The sequence below is a fragment of the Dysidea avara genome, chromosome 9 (assembly GCF_963678975.1).
Source record: "Dysidea avara chromosome 9, odDysAvar1.4, whole genome shotgun sequence".
In the NCBI taxonomy this organism is placed as follows: Eukaryota; Metazoa; Porifera; class Demospongiae; order Dictyoceratida; family Dysideidae; genus Dysidea; species Dysidea avara.
Window position 1 is genome coordinate 30,641,713 of NC_089280.1, and position 25,220 is coordinate 30,666,932.

Consider the following 25,220-nt stretch of genomic DNA (forward strand, 5'->3'; position numbering starts at 1 on the left):
AATTTTTAAAAATGGAGCCATACAAGATATGATGTAATCCAATGTAACACATGTATGGCTCCCCATACAAACTTGCTAAATCTTGTGAGATGTGATTGTACTTGTTATAAATCACAATATGCTGTGTGAGTTATTAATGAGACTGTACATTGAATATATGGCTGGCAGGATGATGTAACATCAACATGTGACGATGTAATAGTGGACATCTCTAATAGAACAGCAATGTATTGCACAGTTTTGTTTTTGAATCTGGTCTGTAAGACATTCCCTTCCTCCCTATATCAGTGTAGAATAGTTTCGTCAAGCTATAGAGAATGCCTGAACAACATCTAGAATCACAGGCAAACAGACCTCATCCTTTAGCTCAGGGAGCAATTCTGCCACTTGATCCAACCATGCAATAGCATATTCTTTGTTTTATTATATATTTGTTTGTTTACTAAATTCAGGATATGCAATTATGTTTATCTAGCATTGATTTTGACAAGGACTGGGAGATCTTGCAGTTGGAGGGGCCACACGGCAACTGAAGGCCTACAACTATCAGTCAGTGGTCAGTCAGTGGTCAGTCAGCTGGTCTCCATACACTACCCTATATAAGATCTGGCTTGTATTAGTAAGATCAGGTGAGCTATAGCTATATGTTAATATTATATTACTTCTGTATGTGATCAATAAACTACTGGGGTGGGGCTAGTACTGTGTATAATAAAAAGCATACATTATTGGAAAAGCATCTGCAATGCAGTTGTTTTTGTATCAATAGCTATAGCAATGGATGACAGAGATGGAAGTAGCTTGTGAGACAGCAAGTGCTAGCAACAAGAGGGCAAGTATTGCTAACCAACCTGCTACCTAACGGGCTAAAAATGTTGATCCACGGGTTACAACATTTCTCCACGTATGATCACAGATGGGACATTTTAAGCAGTTGGCAGCCTTAGGCATAGAATTTCACATCTAGAAAAAGGTTGGCACCCAAAGTGCTAGATGTGAAGGATACCAAGAAACATGATGTTCAGTATCCTCTACTTGCTTGATAACAAATTCTTTTATTATCGAAATGTTGACTTCACACAAGTATTTGCCACTCACTAGCAAACGAGGCTCCTTCCTCTTACTGTAATAAGTGTAATAGCATCGGAAGCCCACTAACCAGGTATGAGGATGGTCCATGTGGTTGGTGATGTTTCAACACTATTAGTGGTGTTCCATATATGTAAGGTAATTTCAGTCATTGTTACCACACACCCTCATGGAAGTTTCACATTCTTTTGCGCCTATAAGCTCCTGATGCTACAAATGTAGTCTATAGTATGTAATCAGTTGAAATATAAATAATAGCTCACAGAGAAGCAACATTCAGTCAAACAAAAAATGTCATCCCCTTTGTTTGAGCTTGCAAGGATGGGAATTTTGTAAAGCTAAAGATCCTTTTTTTTTAAATATTTCATTATTTTTCTATATTGGAGTGTTTTGACTGCTCTATTACAGCATGTTGATCTTCGTACCAAAGAGAAGGCATACGCCCACAGCCACAGAGAAGGCAGTCAAGGGTAACACCATCCAACCCGAAGTAGTCAACCTTGTCTGCTTGTCCTGTCACACAACAGACAGATACTGGCCGTGGGGACCAGATAGCACCATTGAAACTACTCATTTTTTGTTTTTTCTGATAAATACAAACTGCTGCAGTAGGTAAAAGGCACGTCTCAAGTCCAAGCGACAAAAACATCAAGCCATAGTGGTACCCTCACAAAATTGCTCTTGTCATTAAACACATGAAATGTGTATACCCTTGCAAAACATGCGCTTTTATGAAAGGCACTCTGTGTAATTATTAATGCAACTCATTGACAGTATTATGTTTCACAACCCCCACCATGAGTAGTTATTATTTGTTGCATGCATTGGGAACTTGCTGATCTCATACTTAAGTATATGGCTGATTATAAAAAATATATCCCACTCACATTTATACCATGATTAAATCAACGTGATTAACTACATGATCTGGTCAACAGCGAATAAAATTATGGGATAAGTATAAAGATGAAAATGCCTTACGTTGTAGAAATGCAACAGTGAGTACAGAATCTTCATCATCATTTTAATGAATCTATCAATTCAGGCGATATTGTGCTACAACAAAACCAACAGTATGATCAGAAGATGACATAGTGAATGCACAGTTGCATAGCGAGTTTTTAAAAAAATAAATTTTTATTTGTTTGTTGTGAATATGAATTTTAACAGTTTTTGGGCTACATCTACAGGAGACACTTACAATTCGAAATGCAGTCAAGTGTAAATACTTCCCATACCAGTGTGTTCTACAAGTGTGGCAGTTTCATATAACAAGCCATGGGGTTGTTCACCTCATGCACATGTACCAAAAAAAAAAAAAAAAGCCAAAATGTAATTCTTTGGTAAAGGAGAATTATCACCTGTTTATGGAACAAGAAGACTGGAAATGAAGATATTCACAAGCCATTAGAAAGAGAAATGGGTATAGCCCTTGGTGAAGGATTAGTGCAACTTACAAGAATTACATGAAGTTTTCTTGTTTGGAAGAAGAGAAAAGATACAGTAAATAATTGCATGGATGTGTTACACTAGTAATTTTTTGTTTGAGTAAATGCAATGTTATCAGTGGCAGATCTAGAAGGGTTTCGGTAGTTTCAACAGAAACCCCCTTTCAGAATTTCACTTTTAAAAATGATGCTGGCTGAGTAAGCCATTCTTCTATTGTGAATAGCTTTTAATCGTAACAGTATTATAACTTACAGAATGTCTTCATTTTTCATCTCTGAGGCCAACTAGATCAGATGCACAGCAGCTCATCTGCGCTCACTCAATAATTTTTTTCAGGTGCTTGTTTCTGCTTGAGTTCAAAAGTAGAAAACAAAAGAGATGAGACACTGATGAGAATTTGATGCAAGGATGTCTAAATGATAGACTAGCACAATAGTGTAGTTATGTTAGCTGTATTAATGTTATATTAATGTAATGACTTTATGGAGAAATATATAGCTACACCTCCCAGAAACTCCTTTTCAAAAATCCTAGATCCGCCACTGGCTATTGCAAGATAAGCAAACTTGAACCATTGTCAAAGTGTAAAAAAAATTGTGAACTCTTGTGTGGAAGGAAAAGACAACGAACAATCAAAGGTGTACCAGTCAAAAAGAGAACAATGGGTTCTTTTTTATTAAATGCAAAAGACAATTAGTTGTATACAGTTGTTATCCAGCATAATTTATATTGTTTGTGCCATATATTGATTAAAGCTATTAGAGAAGTGTACCAACTTGTTAAAGATTGTTGTCATCTGTCACGGAATCATTTCAGTGCAAAGTGCAAGCAGGATTAGTGCACCTTACAAGAAGAATTACATGAACTCTTTCTTCTCTGGAAGAAGGCCAAGGATACAGCCAAACAAGAGAGCCGACACCAAAGAGAAAGTGTACCAGTCAAAGAGGGACAGTGGGTTCTCTTTTTATCAAATGCAAGAGATGATAAACAGTTTACCATCCAATAAAACTTTCACAATTATAAATAACTTGGTAATATGGAAACAGTTTGTGCCATATATTGAGCAAAAGACGAGCCATTTGTTACAGTAGAGAAATACCAACTTGTTGTCATCTGTTATCGGAAGCAGAATTTTCTTTACATGTCATAATTGAAGTATAAATTCTAGCATAGCTAGCCAGACATAACTCTCAAGGTCACAATTCAGTGGCCTTTACAAGAGTTGATACCCAGGACTATGTTAGTAACACATGTGACATATTGAGGTGAGCTAGTTGTCATTCTCAAAGTTACTGTGTGTGACTCTAACAGTGAACACTAGGACCATAATTGTACGTCAAATGTTTAAAGGAACTTTACTCCAACTACCATTGCTGGCAAAGATATAGTCGGCACTACTGTCACTAAAGATTGTTAGCATACCATACAGCTAAGAATGGTGCAATAAATCAATCAGTGATTAGAACATAAAATGAATGTCACCATATAATACCAGTAGTGTATGGCATACACTTAAGAATCAAGAAGTTTTGGCCACAACTAATTCTCTTTTACAAGTAAAATTTATAGAGCACAGCTTTTGAAGCCAAGATCTTCATCTTATAATACTTTGTAACTGTTGTATATTATTGTTGTGTATTACTGCTAGTAAATGGCACTAATCAGCCATGAAGGAACAACTGGTTTAGTACACATTGAGCAATCACAGTATTGGCCATACAATATATGACTATAAGATATGTATGATCAGAAACAACATGTTAACTGGAGGAAAGAGCATCCTGGGGACCAGATAACACCATCATCACCAAGATCTACTAGAAGGATAATAAGTGATGTTAGTGAACTTCAGACAAGCCAGTGGACTCCTTATTACAACAACAATTAAGTACATTACCTAAAGAATCATTCAAGCTTTGTAACTCAAGTGTTAAGATAACAAAATGCAAAAGCAGGAGGGAAGGTATCCACACAGCAGATTATGTATGGTATATCACCATATGTCCCAAATATATTGCTAATAATGAATTCCTCCGTGTCTGGAAAAAGAATGTTATATTTACTGAAAAGTCTGGAACAATGTGCAAGTCAGAAGTGGGATGGATACATGACAAATAAGATCAGCCAATGTAAGAACAGTGTAGCCATTTGTATTTTGTTGCAAGGATCTAGAGGTGATATTTCACGATTCCATCTTCTACTAGTCATCATGTTGTCCTGTGTGAAACAGACAAGGATGATAATTGGCAGGAAATTTTTTGTAGACTGTTATTTGCAAGAATGTAGTAAATGAACACATGTTTGTTTAAGTTACATTTTTTAAATGGAATCATTGCAGACAAAGTTGCACACTTATCTAAGTATGTTACAGTAGGACCTTCTTCCTGAGAATTGTCACTTATTCACGAAGCTGTAATACTAATGAAATACTCAGTATAAAGAGTAGTCCATGTGGGGGATTATTGCAACTTACAAGAAACAATTAGTTGAACATATCTTGTCTGGAAGAAGGTCAAGGATACAGTAAACAAGAGAGCCAACACCAAAGAGAAGATTTACCAGTCAAAGAGGGACAGTGGGTCCTCTTTTTTGATCAAATGCAAGAGACAACTTATAAATAAAAAAAAGTTTGCTATCCAGGAAGAGTTGCATATTTAATAATACAGCCATAACTTAGTATTATGGTAACAAGCTGTAGCCATGGCAACATTCAAATGATATGACATAACAGAGGCAGTAAAAAATGACATACAATACAATACATACAGTTAACAGTTAGAAATTAAAATGACTGACTGCTTAGATTGAATGCAATTTTGTGGCAAGGAAGGGAGATCAGACAGTACTGCAAAAATGATGCAACCATTTGCCTCTTGCTGCAAGGATCTAAAAGTACTCATATTTCACTTATTCTTGTGCTGTCAAACCTTCTAGTCACCGTATAGCCCTGTGTGAAATGGGCAATAATGCAAAATACGAAAATATAAAAAGTATATTACACTTGCAAGAATGTATTAATTACATGTATACTTGTGTTCGAGTTATAAAATGGAATGATTTAAATAGTGCATATAGGGTCCCTGGATTCAGTGACTACCTTTCTGCAAGAGTCACAAGTTAAAGGAACAACTATAATAGTACAGTTGATGCATCAGAAGTTATGTACTTGTTATTCAACTGAGCAGACATTTGCAGACAGCATTTCTGTTTGGAGTATGTAAAAAAAACATCAAGATGAGCACAAAAGTTGCAGAAATGAAGTGTCTCCAAGTTTTTACTACACAAAAACATGAAGTGAACAAGGTTGTTTGTAGTTAGTTGTTCACACGTTACAATGAGTTACTGAACGTATTGTTGCCCAAGGATAAAATAATTATGTTTCATATATGAACATGAGATGGCATGGACCTCTTCCTTGTAAGTACTTATTCTAAAAATTTCCCGTCTTGTGAAACAAGGATTGAGATAATGTGACACAACATTAAACCTACATACGTATAAGAATTGATGATAGAAATTGTTGTAGATTGAATAAAACAAACATAATTCAAGTGCATTGCATTGATAATCGTACCAGTGATTGACAAGACAGATGACTCCTTATTACATCAACAAATAAGTACATTACCTAAAGAATCATTCAAGCTTTGTAACTCCAGAGGTAATTATAGTTTTTCAGCAATGATCAGATAAATGTCAGACCAGTTTTATGGTTGATCTGATATGGCTGCCAGCCAATCAGCCTACAACACTATCAGTCACCATATGTCCCAAATAGATTGCAAAAACTGAATTTCTGCATGTCTGGAAGAAACATAAATAATACAAATGCCATGCAATATATTTATATACTGAAAGATTAGAGGTTTAGTCTGGGAAAATGTGTAGGTCAGAAGCGGGATGAATATACATGACAAAGTAAGGAGACCGGCCAATGTAAGAACGATGAAGCCATTTGCATCTTGTTGCAAGGATCTAGAGGTGATATTTCACGTTGCCATCTTCTACTAGTCACCATGTTGTCCTGTGTAAAACAGACGAGGATGGCAATTGGCAGGAAACTTTTTGTAGACGTTATTTGCAAGAATGTGTAGTAAATGAACACATGTTTGTTATATTAAGTTATATTTTTAAAATGAAATCATTGCAGACAAAGTTCTCACACTTAACTAACATATGTTACAGTGGGACCTGCTTTAAGTGATCACCTGAGAATTATCACTTGTTCACGAAGCGGTAACACTGGGAATGAAGATACTCATAAGCCAGTATACAGAGTATTGACTAGTCTTTGTAGGGGACTATTGCAACTTACAAGAACTATCCTTGTCTGGAAGAAGGTCAAGGATACAGACAACAAGAGAGCCAACACCAAAGAGATGGTGTACCAGTCAAAGAGGGGACAGTGGGTCCTCTTTTTGATCAAATGCAAGAGACAACTTATAAGAAAGTTTGCCATCCAGGAAGAGTTTCATATTTAATAATACATTAGTATTAAGGCAACAAGCAACATTCAAATGATATCTATCTATATATAAAGTTGAAAAGCTGTTTGTCTGTCTGCATTCTTTCCTAGTAATGTCGTTAACTTGACAACCAAAGCACATATCCACACAGGACTTAAACGAAATTAAGCCCTCATCATCTGGCAACTCCAAGTTTGTTGTTACATATCGTTACATTGTTCTCTATAAAGTGTTGAAGGCAATGGTGTAGAGGAAAACTTGAGCTATATTCCTGTCAAAACCACGAACAAACAGCCAAAGCGTTAGTGCATAGAACTGTTAGCCTAAAGGTCTAGGGTTCGATTCCTGCCCATGACAAATTTTTTTTCCTTCCCAGTGCCACCTTTTCGTGACACATATATATACTTGTTGTGTACACTAAAAGCATGGGCTGTTGTAATACTAGCTGCCATCTACGTGTATGCATACTGCTGTTTATTGCTACTAGTAAATGCCACCAATCAACAATGAAGGACACAACTGGTTCAGTACACATTGAACAATCAGTTTCTGTTAATCACAGTATTGGCCATACAATATATGACTATAAGATATGTATGATCAGAAACTGCAAGTTTAACAGCAGGTTAAACAGGGTTAACTAGCAGGGCAGGTCCAAAATGCTTGCTCAGGCTCTAAACCTGTCTGACTACCCCCCTTGGTAGCATTCCTATCATTTATGCGCTCACTTCAAAGCAATCCCAAGGCATGCAAGCTCATTCAAGTAAACACGATTCAGGAGTTGTTGTTGAATTCGAGCCCCACCCCTCCCCCCCTTTGGTTGCTCTATGTCTTTCCATTAACTGTAGGTTAATGTGACATGGGCGGTGCTTACTTTTATTTTTCCAAAGGGTGGCTGGGTTATCCCCAAAATGTCTCCAAAACTGTCAGTAGTTTACAGGAACTATTCAAGCCTGAAATCACAATCAGGACATGCTTACATGTTAGACAAGACTTTCATCACAAGCATTCCAATCAGGCTCACAGGTTCCATTCCTAATCTGTTTCGAGCACCACAAGACGCCTATAGTCCCATCACCCTTGTAGTCGTATCCTCCTTTAGTTAGTGCTGTCCTGTATGTAGTTAAAACATGTTAACTGGAGGAAAAATGCAAAATACCAAATATATACATTTGCAAGAATCTATGTTTGCATGCAAGTTATATTTTTATTAATAATGGAATGATTTAAATAGTGCGTACTACAGTGGGCCCTGGATTTAGTGACCACCTGAGTAGAGAGACCACTTCAGCCAACTGTAAATTCACCAAGTGAAAATTTTATCCGATAATGTGACTAATGCAACATTACTTTGCACAGCAACACCAAACAGTTTTGTGATAATGCAGTTTAAGGCCTTTTTACACTTAATGCACATTGAATGAGGATCCAGCTGTGGTCAGACTGACAAATTCGCATCAATCCATTTCACACTAAATATGCAGCAACTGAATTCAATTCACTTTCATAGCACGTGAATTAGTTAATTGATTACATAACAAAAATTTAAATAGTGTCGGCCATTATACTACCTTCTTCATATTCCTTGGAGTCAGAAAAGTATTCGCAGCGAGGAATGTTGTTAGTACACTTACAAAATGTTGGGTGCCAAGTAGAGATGCAACGATACAGTGTGTAGACGTATCGGTATATTGCTTCTGATGTATCACGATACAGCGATATATTGTGCGATACAAAGTGGAGTCTAAGCAATGGTCTATATTATTTTTTAATGTTGTTTTTTAAGAGAAACAAGTGAGCTAATTTTTCTTTGAGAAGCATTACTCACTACTCAGTTTAACCACAATGTACAATAATTTGATTGTCAGCCATGTTAACAAGCCACGATATGTCGATATATCGATATGGTTTGACTTTGCATCGATACAGCGATATTGTCTTTAAAACGATACGATACGCGATATATCGATATATTGTTGCATCTCTAGTGCCAAGAAGCTGGTTAGTTCTTATGAGGAAACCTGTACTGGGAACAATGATTTTAGAATGGTACGCTATTTCTTCAACACTCACTCATGGTCACCATATCACTTCCACAAGTCAAGTATATGCTGTCGCTTTAGTCTTGGCACAATAGCTATGGTTTGTGCAAGATATCTCAAGACTGTACGGCGTCTCCTTGCTAATTGAGCTAATTTGCATCAAGTCTGGCCAATTCACCTCTTGAGGTGGACTGACATGAAGCTGGATTGAATCCGCATTGCAATCAATCCAGTTCAGGTATGAAATGGTCTGATCCGGCTTCAATGTGCATTTGACTGTAGTGTGAAAAGGCCTATAGATAACATGACACTACTGGAGACCAATAATCTATATGTTGATACACTAAACATACTTTATTCAAGTGTATACTTCGAGTACTTTTCTGAGACAGGAAAGTGGTATCATACAACCTGACTAACCATGTGGGTGGCCAAGAACAAGACTAATTATTGTCACCATAAACACACGCAATGGAAGCACAAATATTTCCACCTCATATGTGTTGTACACTTGTCACTTCATAGCTACATGTATTGGACAATGAATAACAAGTGTGTTAAGTGTATGAGAACATTACAAACTTGCCGTGCGAGTGTATTTGTAGCTCCATCCAACTATTATATTTACAAGGAGCTTTGTCACTGTTAACCATCTCTCTGCATATAAATAATAGCGCTTACGCGGCTTCACGATCTATATATACGGCACACTGCCGCACTAAACAGCCATTTGCTGCTTAATGGTCTACATAGCATCACCTTTGTAATTGCTCCAGCAAATTCATTGGTCATCCCTCTGAACCATCACACCTAGTATACCAGTACTACCACTTTCTTCTCTCTTGTGTTGTTCAACATCTTTTTGTTCTTCTTTCACTGTCTATTTTATTAACACAGGCGCGATCACATTTACCTGATTAATCTGCTAATTAATTACCGGATGTTAAACTTTTGTGGTAGGCTGTGAGTATTGCAACACAAAAATTTAACTGGTAGCATAAAATTTCAGTGGTGTTAAAGACAGCTGTTGTCAAGCCACACAATTGTTTGGTAACCAAGGTGTAGTTAGCATGCTTCACTGGTGCCACATTTATGGACCACTAAATGTTGTTTGTGGTACTCCTACAAACCAAAATTTTACCTATGATGTGTGTAATTGCTTCCTACATCATAAGCGTGCGAGTGCACACACATTTTATGTTGCTCTGTTACAACATAATTTTTTACTCTACTAGACAGAAACTAAGAGTATTTTAAAAACTGAAGCAAAGGAAATGCGATATTCTTTTGGGGACATGTTGATGTATTGGCCAGGATTTTTTTTTAAATGGAGCCATACAAGTAATGATGCAATAAAACTTTTATGACTACCCACACAGGCTTTCCATAACATAGCAAATCTTGTTGAGACTCGATTTGTTATTAATCACCTGTATCCTGTGTAAGTTATTAATGGCCATACATGGCCAGTAGGATGATGCAACATTGACATGTGATGATAGCATTAGAGCTCAACACATGTAGGAACTGATTTAGATATTTTTACCAGATGCAGCTTTTCTGATGAGTTGGAGACAACTGAGAAGGGGCTACATATGTAGGATCTGTCATCTACCAGTGTTGCACATCTATTTTTGACTGATTGCTTCATTTGAATTACAAACTCAGTGTGGATTGTTGCTGACTTGTGGTTGTACTGACGTGTGATGGGGGACAAACTGAAGTGACAGGCAATACCCATTCTTTGTGCAGTATAAAATTGGGGGAGGGGCATGTGTTTGCCAAAATGTCATATTTTCTCTCAGATGCTCTTGAACATCAGTTATTTGTTGAGGTCCACTGGACTCAACTTTCCAGAACTTTGGAGTTGTTTCAGGACACATTTCACCACCGTAAATGTCAGGCATACTACTGTCTTTCATCTAATGCATATCAGCCATGTCATGCATACCACTCATAGTGGTGATCAGCTATTAGGATGTGTTTCTGCCTCTTTTGCATAGCCTTTGCACCTTCATCTAAGCAGAAATCGGCTCTGGACAAGGCATTCTTGTTTGAGGGATCTGCTTTCAACTTCTCCAGTTTGTTTCGAGCCAATACAATGGAATCCTGCACTCTAGAATTAAAATCTAACTGATGTCCTTTCTTTTGAAAAGTGCAGTGCCCTGGAATTCCTGAGTGGTGGCCTAAAGTTAGCATGAACTGATGTGCTGTGTGTTGTATTAGAGTACATTACGTGTGCATCAGTGATATATGGAAGAATTGTACTGGTAGGTTTTTAGAGGTACTGATTGTTTTGAACCACTGCCGACCAGTGTGGGCGGAACCCTGAAAGTGTAGATCAACTTGGAAATGTTTTGTGAGAGCTTCTTCACCTCCTTAAGCTCCGCTTCCGAAACCCAAAGTTTTTCTTCAATCACACGTTGTGTTTTTGGGATTTTGCTCATCAGCTTCTTGAATATGTCGTCTTCCATCTTCTAGGAATAAGAGAAACATGGCCAACGTGTCTTAAACACGTGTGGCCTAGAGTGAATTATAGCACACCACTACATAAGCTTCAGGTGCTAGACATGATGCAGCACTACTAGTATTATATTCTGTCCAATTCATTGCATTCAAATGCAAGAAAATGCACATCCTTTAGCTCAGGACAATTGATCCATCCATGCAAAAACATATTCTGTATATTTGCTTTATTTACTTAATTCAAGATAGACAATTACGTTTATCTAGGACAAGGACCAGGAGATTTTTGCAGTTGGAGGGGTCACACGGCAGCTGAAGGTCTACGACTACCATTCAGTGGTTAGTTGTCCGGTCTCTGCACATTATCCTGTGCAAGACCTGACTTGTGCAGGTGAGCTATAGCTATATGTTAATATTATATTACTTCTGTATGTGATCAATAAACTGCTGGGGTGGGGCTAGTACTGCGTACGTATAATATAACAAATAAAAGGCATGCATTATTGGAAATAGTTTTCTGCCACTTTATATTGTTTTTATTTAATATGCTGCATACTACAAATGTACTGTAGTACGTAATCAGTTGGAAGTAGAGACAATGTCCACAAAAGCAAAGGCAAACAAAATAAAACCTACGGCAGCGGTACGAAACACAGCTATTGCTGCCCAGCAAACCAGCACTGGGATGCCTGTGCACCACTCAAGTGCTTGAGTCTTGTGCAGGCAAATCCTCCTGGGGCAGGACTAGTGACACGTAGGAGGACTGTCCAAGTTGGAACCTGAAGTTCCACAAGGACCCCAACACCACTAAGTGAGACGAGAACTGTTGGGTATTTGCTTCCCCAGTAAACACTATGTACCCATTGTTGTTACAGCTGGGTGGGCTGCTTTCCCAGTTGCAGGTCCACCAGGTCTCCATTGTACAGTTGGGTAGACTGGAGCAATGTAAATAAAGTTCTTGCTCAAGGAGACAACAAAAGCACCAATTTGGCATAACTGGGCATCAAACCTGAAACCTTTCAATTACCAGGCTAATGCTCTAGCCACTTTATTACCATAGAGTCTGGTTGTTAAGTGCACATATATTAGGCGCATATTACCTGTTAAGCGCATACCCGTTTCTCATACTTAATCATGGTTTATAGGTGCATGTGGATGAACATGAAGCTCCAACATGAGATGAAGCCATACAAGAGAAGAAATGCTAGAGGTTTGCTAATAGTGTATAGTGCGAAATTTCACAAAGTATAAAGCCAAAATATGTGTACTTACCAAGCGAAGTGGTCTTCTGTAGTATGCTCTACATGAAGAATTCAGTGCACAAAAACTGGACCCAAAATATTGGTACATGTAATGGTGGTAGCACGTATTAGAGTGAATCCATAATACAGTGGTCCCTCGATTATCTGAACTCGTTGGGCCCTGGGTGTGTTCAGATAATCGAAAAGTTCAGATAATCAAAGCCCATTCATTAAAGGCATGTCCACACGACAAAAATAATGCGAATTGAATCCGCATTGATTCGAATTATTCGCGTCCACACGGAATGCGCATTAGGGTGATTCGAATTGAAAGTGGATTACACGAATCCACCTCCACAGGTGGTTTGAATACGAATTGGCTGCGAATCGGGATTTGCTATGTCATAATAATGCTACACGTGAGGGCTTGACACGTTTGCGCGTGACCTTTGTAAACAACACAGGATAGAAATGCAGAAGTGCTCGGTGTGATAAAAGCGCAGGGACGTATGGAAGCAGTGTTTCATCATCGTATCTAGCTCTTAGAGTTTGAAAGAACAATGGTCCCATACCCATCACGCACCATCAGCAGTTTTTCGTATTCTATTCGTAGAAATCCTTCCGGTACATTATAAACAAAAGTATAAGCGTTACTAGGAGCTATTCCTTTCAGTCTATCGTTAAACTCACTGTTCTCTTGGTTGGTGCAAATGAGTGTTTTCTTAACCGTTTAATTATCCGTTTATCACACTAGTAAATTCAATAATGCGCATTACGCGATAATGCGTGTGGACACGTTCAATTTGGATTCAATACGCATTGCCTGAATTCGTTTTGCATCCGGTTCCTAATTCGAATTCGTGTGGACATGCCTTTATATGCAGAGCCTTGCTCAATTACTCTAACAGAATGCACATCTTATATAAATACTCTAATAGAGCAGTCATTGCTACAGTTTGGATAACCGAAAGTTTGGTTAATCAATGGCCGGATAATCGAGGGATCACTATAATCATGACGAGGTTTATTTATTAGGCGCGTGCGCTTAACTATATGTTAATCACAATATTTTTCCGCAAACTTTTATTAGATGTATGTGCCTAACAACCATACTCTACGGTATGCTGCCACACACACACACCCACGCACGCACGCACTCACACACACACACACACACACACACACACACACACACACACACACACACACACGCGCACGCACACACACACCCAAAGGAAGGAGGATGGGTTTCCAAGCAGCAGTAAATAGTTACAGGAGTCTGGAGGTACAATCCCCAGCTGCTGACATTACAATAGTTCAAAATTTAGTAGATTCAATCTCTATGCTACTATAAATTAGGTATTTCCCTTAGAATACTACACAAGCAATCAATACAGTACAAACCACAAGTGTATGACAGGCACATAGCCAAGTGGTACAGTAATAGCTCCTACACTGGTATATAATGCCTACATTGTAACAACTAAATGCTTGTTTAGAATAGTCACATTTAAGGGTCATACCTGACTGCTCTATTAGAGTATTTCATTATACATGATGACTGTATCCTTGTTCCCCTTGACAGCTTCTGTATATATGTACCTCTGAGAAACCAAATAGGAAGCCGACCCTTTTACTATAGTACTACCCTGTTCTTGTGCTACCAAACTTTACATCATCAGTGTTGTGGTTCCCATATGGCCTTGGTTATCTGGTTATGGTCTGTCAGGAAGAAGCCACTAAGTTCTTCCACGTGATCTGTCGATTACTCAAAGGGGCTTTTCACGAGTGGCCCTGAGTGTTCTCCTCTTCCACATTAGAGCTATTTGTGATATTTAGACCATTCCCCGATACCTAAAGAGAGTTTGGTTCAATTATAACTTGACTTTCAGGTTACTCACCTTTAACTGGTCACTTTAACAAGATCATCTTGCTCAGCAGGCCTTTCCTCCTTGTAGTTAGGTGATTGTTAGGTCAGGACAGAAGTAGTATATGCTGTATGTTTACCATCTACACTGCAAAATAATCAGCTCCAGGGTGCCACTTTAAAGGAGTATCCTTCCCCTCATAGTCTGATAACTCTGAGTTCTACCTTGTTGAATTTTATGAGTTATACGGTCTGGCATTACCACTAACCTGTTCATTGCCCTGGTCAAGCCTTACAAGTCAGTAACTCTCCCGATAGTTGCCTGAGGGGCTACTCAATTAGAGGTCTGTACCTATTTCAGCATCAGCCAGTGCCAGGGTCACTACAAATCACATCCTGAACCTGCTGATCTTGCTCCTGGTAAACGCTCAACCTCACCTGGTAAAGGAAGTTACAAACAGTACCAGTGATATATTTATGTGATACTAAAGCTTTTAAAATATGATTTCAAATGCTATAGCTTATATACCACATAGTGACTGTATGCTGTCTGTAATTATATGAAGAAGGTGTATCGATAATCCCCTCACCCATTTCCACTATGGGCTTGTTTTCAAGATATATGACACCACAAGGTTGGGGATATTTATAGTGCATGTGTAAACTGTTTCCAATGTACATTCTATAGATTTGTACTACAAACAAGCTGTACAACAACCCACAACTGTATTGGAATGGGTTCCAAACTCCATTGATATGTTTGATTTCACCTGCCAAGATTTGGAAATTATCTCCCCCAGCAAATGGTACAGCCACTCCTGCAGGCCCCTGCACGCCACTCTTCCAGAAGCTTCAACTCTCACTCCTTAGGCATGATTCTCATGATTTGGCCTTCAATCTCACACTTTCGCACCCAACATTTGCATTCTCACACCTACAATTTCTTCCTTACTCCCAGGATTTCCTATTACTGACTATGCTTCACCCTTCACTCAAGGCTTCCTGAGGTTTTAATTGATGTTTAGTGGCTCAAAATTTTGTACAGTTCAGTGATTCTGTTGCTGCAAGATAGCTACAACTTGTGTGGACAGCTGGCAAGACATCTTGTAGATACACAAAATGATTATTATAGTGTGTACAGTAGTCCAGCGGATCACATGAACCAGTCACGGTTGTCATTGATAATCGTAGTGAATTGTCACAATCGCAATGTACAACTGTAGCTAGCACACACACTTAATATTGCACACTTGTAGCTAGTAATTCACAACTTCTCAATGGTGTAACTACATGCAAACACTTTCAAATAATAAAAATTATAAGGTCATGAAATCCTGAAGTGCTGGTCATAATATAACTTTGCTGAATTGCATGCTTGCGGCTGAAGGACTGCATCTCCATTGTTCACCTTCGTGAAAAGTCTTGCTCCCAAGAAAGATCCAAGGTTGGAGCCTCTGCTCTTCATGCCACTCGGTCGTGTTCTATGTATTCAACTGCTTCACCGCAATTATTTACGGTGACAGCTCGTGTTAATCCTAGGAAGCTATTAAGTCACTTCTTGCAAATAAATTGGTGCAAAAAGAAAGGGTAAGTGGAATTATAAGAAAGCGGAAACAGGTATGAAAAACGGGAACAGAAACGACCAGTGGAAAATGACTAATGGTGGTAGTCATTTGTTAAACATGTCTACAACTACTATGTGGGCTACCTGTAATTGTCCTTGCCACTTTATACTGCTAAGGCTAGCTTCTACTTATACGTAGCCGGGATGACCCCTACAGCATGCAGCTGCGTGGTCTTGACACAGCACTAGTTTTTTTCTCTTCAGTTTTCATGCATAAGTGTCACGTTACATGGTAACACTTGACGTCACAGTAGTTACATAGCTATAATGGCACTTTTGTGGGGCAAAACATATGATAGAAGAGTCCCACAACATTTATATCGACAACAATTTCCATATTGTTCATTCTTTCTTACTAAAGTGCTGTTTGGTAACAATCACATTCTCAAGTTGAACCCAACTAGCAGCTTTTATCCATGTAGTCTAACCGTTTAAAACCAACCTGATGCCCAAATAATGTTTGTCATTGTCTTTCCCAACTCCTGTTCTATGTATATCCTGTGTAATTTTCATGTAGAATAATTCACCAGAAGCCAAGTTGAAGAATGCCCCACTTCGTTGCCCCACGGAAGTTGCAGTTAGCTATGTAATTTTGCATGTGACATAAAAGTTATCTCTCTGCTGCAATCATATGGTGCAGTAGCTAGCTAGCATAACTGATGGGGCTTCTCGACTACAAAACTAGATTAGCTAGCAGCCGTGATGTCACCCGTGATTGCTTGGTTAACATAGCTAGCCTTGATGAAAAAGTTATAGTTACATTAATGGTTTGCTTCAAATGAAAACGGTATGAAAAGTATGGCAAATATCATGAATAACTACTAGGCTACAATGTCAAGGAACTGCCTATACAAGGTTTCAAGTTTAAATCACTTTAACTGAAGAATCTGTTGGCTGTTTGATGTTCAAGTTAAACTGCTCACTAATATGTCTAATGTGTACATCAGTTAGTGTAACCTTGACTGTTTCATCTGCTCATCTGTTTGCCTTGAACTGCTGCATGGTTTAAAATCACAAAAGTGGGGTGATGTACATGACATCCTTGCATGATAGTAAACATTTCTAGGCTCTCGACTCAATTGGTGCATTCCTGTGTTAGGGTTTTGGAAATTCTTTTCCTTGTGTTGAAGTATTAAATTATTGGGTGGTGGTGGGCATTCTATCTTCCCTCTGCAACCATTGTACCTCAATGTGTTGCCATGAAATCAATCCAAAATGGCATTGTGTCAGGAGACAGCTACTGCATTTAGATAAACAAGTGGAATTGCAGCAACAAGACCAAGGCCAGGGGATGTACAGAGAATAAGAGGGGTAGAACTCCAGTTATAGTAAAAGTGATGTTGTGGCACTTGTGGAGATATAGGAGGTGTGGCATTAAAGACATTTGCCTGGACATTTGGATGTTATGAAACTTGCTGTCCAAGTGCATTACCAACAGGTACTGATATGTTTTGGATTGCTGAAATGATAGATTAGCACCTACCACTGAACTCTGTGATGCTGAAACACATTGAGGTTGAGCTACTGCACTGTAGCTACTGCAGACTGAACTACCAGTACTTTGTGATGAAGTTCCCCTCATTCCAGAATCAGACATAAAAGCTTCCTCACCTACATCCACTGGTAGTATATGGCTAGTGAAATCTTCTTCATCCGTGACACTATGGATGATCCGAGAAATCTTCTTAGAAACACCTTTCTGGTTTTAGTTTCCTGCAAAAGATGGCTTGCTACTGTCAGCTAGAGCTGTAAAATCAGGTTTGTATTTCAAAGTTTTACTAATGATCTGATTCCTGTGCCTTTGCAACTGTGTGAGCACAAATTTTGGAGGATTTGTAACCCAGGCGTTCTTCATCACACAGATAACCATCACCTTTGACAGGTCGAACATTATGAGGTGTTGCTTCTTACAATGTATGCTGTGTCATCACTGGGAGCATTTGTGATTGCTGCATACTCCACAATTTCGGCTATAGATAGTACTAGCCATATTTGCAGGTAGTGTTAGAGCTTCATGTGGTTAAGGTTTTTCTTGCATGCTACCACTGCTAGAATTAGTTTCAACTGTTGGCATAACAGAAGTTTTCGTGGATGATGATATTTTAGCCAGTCTCTGTTTGCTTGACATTTTAAACCGCTTTTGTTTATCATAAACCAACTTGGAATACTGGGATACCTAATGATATTCACCATGTGATGCTACTGCTTTCTCAACTTTAGTTCACTGATTTGTTATCAGTGCCTTCATACTGTCAACAAAATCTGACAATTCTGAAGGTTTACGGTGAAGATACTATTTTTAGATTCAATGGATGATAAGATAATCGTATTCATCTAGGAAGCCTACCAACAAGTTATTTTAGCATTAATTCAATCAGGAAGTTGCCATTACTAGCAGTGACCAGAGCTGCATGAGGCAATCATCAGGTCTCTAAAATAGCGCAGATACCTGGATTGTGTAATAGCCTATATATACATTTCTATAGAGCTCAAGGAAGCAACAGCAACTGACTGAACTGAGCATAACCGAGCATCAAACCTGGAACCTTTCAATTACCAGGCTGGTGCTCTAGTCACTTTGCTATGTACACACACACACACACACACACACACACACACACACACACACACACACACACACACACACACACACACACACACACACACACACACACACACACACACACACACACACACACACACACACACACTACACTACACACATGCATGTACAGCACTTATAGATAGTTTAACTTAAAACTGGCCTAGTAACCAAGAGATAATAAGTCACTCTCTAGAGTTCCTATGGATACATGTACATGAAACTGATGAAGAGAAAACATCCTGACCGCTTGGCAGACTCCTGTAAGCATTCAAGCATACATCAGATGGCTGCAAGTTCAAGGCCAGTCATGGAATTTTTCTCCTTTCTATACTTTTTCAAACATGGCAACTTTAAGCAAGCTATAGGACCAGGTAGTTTTGTGTGCTGTAAAGCCTTAATAAATAAACTAATGTCCATTTAGTTACACATGGATTACTTTGAGATAATAAGTCACTCTCTAGAGTTCCTATGGATACATATAATACAAGAAATTGGGAAGGAGAAAACATCCTGATTGCCTGGCAGACTCCTGTAAACGTCTGGGCGTAAATTGGATGGCTGCAGGTTCGAGGCTGCCCAGATCCAGTCATGTATTTTTTTCTCTTTCTGCACCTTTTCTAACATACTTTATATAACATCTTTAAACAGGCTATAGGACCAGGTGTCATACAGACCTTCAGCACTTGTGCTGTAAAAGCCTTAATAAATAAATTCGAAAAAAAAGCTAGCTAAATATGAACTTATTTATCACAAATACACACATATGCACTTACCCTGACTTTCTGATTACACAGTATGGCCATTCCTGAAATAATAAAACTGAGGTAATAACTAGGACATATTATTCTATATAATGCCCACCGTATGTGTTACCAATTCTAGGCATTTTCAGCAAACCTTGCCTACCTAGTTATATCATTTAAACCATCTTTTAATAAATATCTACAAGTTTTTAACAATTAAAGGCTACTTTCTTTGAATAAAGTAAGCCCACTTAAGCTCAGTCAAACTATAGTTGAAAAAACATGTTATAGGTATCCCAGTTATACTTTAGCTTACTGATATAGTTTACATGTGGTTTACTTACTTGTATAGTTTAGCTTACTTTTAGTATAAATTCAGTAATTGTTGAAATATTACAATTAGTGCCACCTTTTCAAATCACATGATCTTAAGAAAAATGACAGCTGGTAAAAAATGGCGGCTGGATTTTGGGCTGGAGTTGTATGTGGCGTGTCTCGCACATGAGGTCACGTTCTGGATGGATTTTCACTTTCAAAATGATGTAATGTCCGTCTGGCATAAAATACCCTAATAGAACACACAGCAGAATTTAAAAAAAAATTCTAATAGAACAGTCAGGACATTTTGTTAACCTTGCACTGGTATAGCTTTAAAATACCTTGTTAGCTATACTGTATGCTACATAAAGACAAAGGATCCAACATTGTATGTTTAGGTCTTGTTTACTATTAGTGGGAGATTGTATACTTAGTGTATGTTGAGACTGGTACCTGTTAATGTGGACACTTGAGGACATCTATGTAATCCAAACACTTAGTTAAGGTCCCAAAGCATTCCTTAGTACATAAACTAACAAGGGCACTTTGATAATCAGGACGGGACCATATTGTACTGGTTCAGATCTGTGCTTAGTCCATTGCTCATCCTCACATCTCATATTTTCTGTCACACTTTAGGAACTGAGAAGGTGTTGGTCAGTACACTTCAATCATTGTGACCTAAAGTTGGCTCTGATAACTTCTAAAGTTAGTAAACTACTTGATTGTGGTATTAGAGACATGTTAATATCTGTCACCATTGTTCATGTTCATCTCAGCCCCACCAATTTAACTTGATTGTGGTATTTGAGAGACTATTTACTATTTCTGTAGTTTGTTAATCACATTCACCTGGGCTCCCACTACAGTGGAACCTCTTTTAACAAGCTTTCCCAATTACGATTAGATACTGGAAAGACAGCTTCGGTTCAGCTGATAATGTCCAGGAGAATTAGACCCTCAAAAGAAAAAGAAAAACAAACAAATAATGTTAGTTACAACAAATTTAAATCGAGTATTATTCTATAGTTTCTGTTTCAATGATGTGATCAATTAAGGAGACAATAGAAAAGCCTCATTTATAAGTACAATTAGTTTGGTCTGCCTCTGAAAGAAGATAACTTTCTATTACAGCAAAATTTCTTGGTTCCAAATTATCCATTATAGAGATGCTCCACTGTAATATCATAAAAGCATGTACATGTGTTCACTGTCCAGTGGTTTTGTATTGGAACAATCTTTGTGTTAAAAACATGTACATACCAAAATTCACCCAATACAATAGACTCTCATTTATCTGTACCCGAAATTGGAAATGACTGTTCTATTAGAGTATTTTGAGTACAGGTGTATGTTCCATTAGAATATTTCAACAGAGCTCTGTATATAAATGTATGGTCTTCAGCTATCCAAACAATTCGTTTTGATTTTACCATTGCCTTAGACCATTGGGTTAGGATAACCAGGAGTCCACTGTACTAAATGTTTAGGATATTATTAAAATCCTTTATACCTTACTTGTTTTTGATTGTATCAAAGTGGGTTTTGTGATAAACAGTTTTGGTGTTTAAATAATATTTTGGTAAATCACCTGTGTAATGGAAATTGAGGGAAAGTCACATTAACAGGTCTCTTTTGAATTACTCTACAATTGTTGGCAAAATACTCTAATAGAGCAGTCATTTCCAGCATTTAGATGATCAAGGCAAGACAACCCAGAGTGTGTCCTGAACACCTTGTTAACATGAGCTAGTGGACATTAGTGTCCACTAGCTAGTTAACAACTGATACTTTTTCATTTAAACCTACAGTGGAACCTCAGTTATCCAAACCTCTTAGGACCAGGGATGGTCCATAAGTCTGAAAAGTCCGTATCTCTGAAACTGTGTAAGATAACCTTAAAATAGCATAAAGAACATATTTTTAAATTTCAGTATTATCAGCTATCCTAATAGAATAGTCACCACTCTAATAGAGCAGTCATTTCTGTAGTTCGGTTAACCAAGAATCCAGATAAGTGGGGTCCGGATAACTGAGGTTCCACTGTACTTAGTTATTACATTGTATTTTCCAGACAATATACAATGGAGTAGGTGTTAATATGTGGAAGATGTTCAAGAGTTAAAGGAACTACTATAATAGTACAGTTGATGTAACAGATTTTATATTTATATATTAGTTTATATATTGTGTTATTCTACTGAACATGTAACTTTATTAATCTTTTGTTCATGATATCTTCTATACATAAGGTCATGGGCTATGGTACAGAGTATAACTGGATAGGAGTATTATTTGTCGCGAGACTGAGACAAGAGTTGACCTCATTGTATTAAAGACAGAGTACTTATAGCTACTTGCAGAATTTGATCGTTTGAGGATCAATAACTATTACGAAACAGTTGAAATTATGTGCTAGGACACTATCAGCCCAGCTGTGTGGTTGCAAGAGAAGTGACTTGTATCCTAATGCACTCAATACAGTAAACATGACCACAGTATTCAATCCAGTCTGAACAAGTTGTACTCACAATCAATTTCATCAAAACATATACAGCAATTAGGTAATAGCAGTTGATTGAATGGCATTTATGTCACTTTCAATTCTCTGGCAAGATTCCAGGGTACTACTGACTGTTACAATCTGCTTACGACCATTTAAAATTGCATTACTAACACCATCCCTTTGTTTCAATTGTTCAAGGTTTAAGCCATGCATAGACACAATCCTTTTCACCAACCCTGGAGGTCTGCCAGGCTCGATATGTCCACAACGTTGCTTGGTCAGGTATCCCTGTATAAAATTTCATCATTTATGCACCTATCAATGTAATCCACGACTACCACTAATACGGGCTAAGGTGAGGATTTGCATCACTGAAAATTACTGGGGAAATACTGGCGACGCAAACCCTGACCAAGTCTCGACCTGCAAGCCCCGGGAAAAATTCCACAGCATGTAGAAACAGCCGCCAACTGTATAGGAGCAGTACCCGGCATCCTAAGATATATAGTGTTCCAGAAAGCCTACTACTACTTTTCATTAAGAATTTGCATGTACACACATTTGTACAGAAAGGAACTGAGAGCATGTATAAAACATAAGACAAACAGTTCATACATTAAAGTTAATTGACTGAAGAAGACAAACAGTTCCTATCAGTACTGCTTTCTGCAGATGGCCAAAAAGTGTCATTGAAAACTCTGGGAGTTTCTTCGAGAAAGTCAAACATTGTTTTGAAACAATTCCAGTGGAGCCCAGAACCACAGGAATTATAGTAACTGGCATATTGTACATTTTGTGAAAATCAGCTGCTAGAGAGGTGTACTTACTATGTTTCCAACATGTTGGAAATCAAATAAAGCTGACGAAAACCCTTTGAAACAGAGAAAATACAAGCCACAAACTGTATAAGTTGTTAACTTGATGTTTTACTTACTTGAGATAGCCACTTGACTGGGTATGCACCATTGTATTGAGAAGTGTGCAGTAGGTGAAACATATTTGCTCACTACAGAGCATACAAAGATTGCTGAGATATGTCCAACATGTTGGAAAGTTTAGAGTGTCAAGATTGGACACAACATACATAAATGTTACTGTAAATATTATAACTACCCAATTGCAAGACAAAAGATTAAGTGGTGAAGTCATTTACCCATAGGGACACTACACAATTACCATTCTCTAAAGTGAATTTCAAGTTTAGTATATTCAGCTGTTCATCCCCCACTATTGTAAATCACTTGTATATATTTTACGTAACTAATATGAATAGTTGATTATATCATTTGGTGCAGTCAAGTGTTCCAGAAGTACATGAATTAGATTTACCAACACAAGGTCTAGAGGACCACCCTCTGAAATGTGGACAAGTTTGATAATCAGGACTACATTCATGTTATCAACCATATGTGTATTTTGCCCCATGCACATACAATAAGAACCAGCACTCAAAAGTTATTGTGAGTTATTAAAGTCCATATGAACTGTTTTGTTAATTGTGAGATATTAAACTTGTATCATAATTTGCTTTTTTGTTGTAAAATAAATAATTTTCGTATGCAAAACTTGTACGAAAATTTCTTACATGAATTTTTATTTTTTACATAAGATCGAACTACTCTAATAAAGCAGTCATTCACGTAAATCATACAAAAATATTTTTGCATGAAAATTGTGAATTATGGTTTAGAGCTGTTCTGTACACTTAGATGCCACTATCATCCTAGTACTGATGCTGCATTACAGTGTATTGTGTACTGTTTTTAGAGGCAAGGAAAATTATAACTATTAAAATTGATTATAATTACTGCACTACCCTAAATCACAGGACTAAGGGACTAATTAGAAACAGGGATATATAGAAATGAGATAATATAATTATATACCACTTTGACACCTCAGATCAAAGGAAACCACAAGACTATTATTTCATGCCCTGACCACAACTCCCTTTGATGCTGAGGCACAGCATCAGTTCCCATTGATTCTTTATAAAGCTGCTTAAAGTTTGTATTGTGGGTTTGAGTTTAATACTAACATACTGGTTTAGGCTAAACATTCTCTTGAAAGAAAAATAATTGAGTGAGCCAACATTGCATAGTTCAGTTACTAAATAATCATTTTCACAAGTACTTAGGAGTAGCTATAAGTTGAGTGGAAATTCCTCTTTGCTTTCAGCTGTATATGTTCCACCCGTCGAACAGTACAAGACAATCAATCCAGTGAACACAGAAATTACTATTAAACATGCCCCACCAAGCTACTGACCCTACTGTACTTCAATATTGCATGTGGTGCTATTAGGTATTGTGAAAACTGTTGGCAACACTGTTATAAGTTCATAACTGACAGTATGCCCAAGTGACCACAGGAGGCATACCTTCAGTATGAACTTCACTTAGAGTTTATAGTGATGATCTTATTTCTGCTAGATATACTATAATAGTTTCATCAAACTGTGTGGTTGCCAGTTTGTTGTGTACACATGTATTCAAATAACCATATTATAGCTAAGTCATCAGTAAAGGATTACCACATAGCTACACTGGTACATGTGTGCTGGTTGAATTCACATGAGTTGTCTGCAATAAATGTGGATGCTAAACGGTACCCTTTAGTTATTAGAGGGCTCTTTTTGATTTTTTTTCATTGTTTCTGATGCAATAATTGCATATACAATGGAAAGATGTAAAGAGCAAAGAGAAGAACTATAAGTGCTGGTCAAACAGGATTGAGTTGGAAATTGAAAGCAGTTTACACACTGGCCATGATCATTATCATCACTATCAGAACTTTAATGAGTC

The 25,220-nt window shown here is 37.8% G+C and overlaps 2 long non-coding RNA genes across 3 annotated transcripts in view; one reads left to right on the plus strand and one right to left on the minus strand.

Moving 5' to 3' along the window:
* The window catches only part of LOC136267056 (uncharacterized), a 47,026-nt gene extending 24,916 nt beyond the window's left edge, over positions 1–22,110 (plus strand). For both annotated transcript variants that reach the window (XR_010706469.1, XR_010706468.1), the window contains 4 exons: positions 476–629; positions 11,780–11,903; positions 20,550–20,618; positions 21,985–22,110. This is a non-coding gene — a long non-coding RNA (uncharacterized lncRNA). The remainder of the gene's footprint in view (positions 1–475; positions 630–11,779; positions 11,904–20,549; positions 20,619–21,984) is intronic.
* On the minus strand, positions 13,974–20,031 carry LOC136267069 (uncharacterized). The gene is made up of 5 exons (XR_010706492.1): positions 19,955–20,031; positions 19,623–19,654; positions 14,890–15,058; positions 14,655–14,841; positions 13,974–14,607 (listed from the first exon to the last, which is right to left on the minus strand). It is a non-coding gene; the product is annotated as an uncharacterized lncRNA (long non-coding RNA).
* Positions 22,111–25,220: the final 3,110 nt, after the last annotated feature.